We start from the raw sequence: 1,805 nt of genomic DNA, 5'->3' as shown, positions 1-1,805 counted from the left end.
TCTGGTGGATTTGAACTGCACACCTCTGGCATTGCAGTGCAGCTTCTTGCCACTAGGTCACCAGAGCTTTCTTGAAAATCAATAAGACTATTTTAAAACTTTAAAAACATAAAGCCTCAGGAGTTGATGGAATAGCAAAGTCAAGGCACTTGCTTGACTGTATGAATTATAAATAACATTGAGAAGGACTGGCAAATTATGGATATCACTGAGAAGAATTTTAATCTTAACATTTAATTGTACTTATGTGAATTCTAGACCTAGACCATGACACAATTTTCTGAATAGTACAATTACTATATAGTTCAAAATCAGGAAAAGTATGTGTCAGGACAGTATCCTTTACTGCTGTCTATTGTTTTCTAAGCAAACTATATGTAATGAAGTTTGGAGGGAAATTCAGCAACAATCTGTGTTATTAAAATAATGCAATTTTGCTCTCTCAAAGTGAAAAGAACTTCAAATATTTACTATAGAATATCAAAGACTATACAGTCTTCAATATGGGTTCGTTCTCATTGTTGCTGTTAAGTGCTGTTGAGTCGTAGGCAACTCATAGCGACCCTGTGAACAAAAGTGCTCAACACTTGTGTGACTTTCATCCTTTCTCCAAATTCATAGGGTTTCCAGAGGCAAACTATTATGGACATGAATACCACTCCTGCTTCTAAGGTTGTTTTAATTGGGAGCTCCACCAATCACTGTCAGCCATTGGTAACCATTATCGCATCTGACACATCAGGGTCACAGTGTTCATCTTCATAGCAATCATAAGTTACCACTATAAGGCAAGTGGACACTCCAGGGCTCTACAGCCTAGAAGAATGTTTGAACAAAAACGATGAAAAATAAGCCTGAGGGCTGTGGATTAAAAGTCACTCATCTTGGCTTGGTTGCATCACTTTCTGTCCACTAAGCCAACTGATCTCTCTCTGTGTTGATGCTATTGTTAAGTGCTGTTGGGTCGTAGGTAACTCATAGCGACCCTATGAACGGAAGTCCTCAACAATGAAGTTTATCAATAGAAAGAAAATTAAATTCTTTATTTTTGTATCAACAGGCAACATCATGCTATATGAGAAAAAAGCCTGACGTTGTCAACAAATTCATCTTATTTGGATCCATAAACAATATCCAGGAGACTAGCATTCAAAAATTCAAAAGATACATGGCATTACAAAACCCCCCATCCTGAACCACTGCTCCAGGAACTTCAGTACCAGCGTCAACACCCTTTTGCCAGGAACCGTAGTTCCAATGCCCCATGCCCGGAACTCCAATTCTGACCCAGACACCCTGCGCTGGGAAGAAAGATAGATATTTATGTATCAAATGACAGACTTGCAAAATATATAAAACAAACATCAATTAAACTGAAAAGGAAATAGACAACACTATTATAGTTGTTTGAGACTTCAATACAGAACTCTAAAGAAAAGATAGTACTTCCAGAAAGAAACTCAACACAGACATTGAAGAATTAAACCACTACATAAACTAACTTGATCTCATAGATATTCATAGGTTAATGCAACCCCCAAAATACAATATACGTTCTCCAATGTGCTGGAACGTTCTCCAGAATAGATCACTTTTTAGGACACAAGGCAAGCATAAAAAATTCAAAAGCATAGAAATAATGTGAAGCATCTTCTCAGACAACAATGCTAAAAATTAGAAATTAATAACAAGATAAAGAAGAAAAAACCCCATACATTTGGAGGCTGCACAACACCTTGCTTAAGCAATAAGCAAACACATTAAAAGACAGGAAAATAATGACCATTGACTCTCTAACCCAACAC

Source organism: Elephantulus edwardii, unplaced genomic scaffold, assembly GCF_000299155.1.
Source record: "Elephantulus edwardii isolate Elephantulus edwardi_28Jun2011 unplaced genomic scaffold, EleEdw1.0 scaffold00043, whole genome shotgun sequence".
Classification (NCBI taxonomy): Eukaryota; Metazoa; Chordata; class Mammalia; order Macroscelidea; family Macroscelididae; genus Elephantulus; species Elephantulus edwardii.
Note: the sequence above shows the minus strand (reverse complement) of the source record.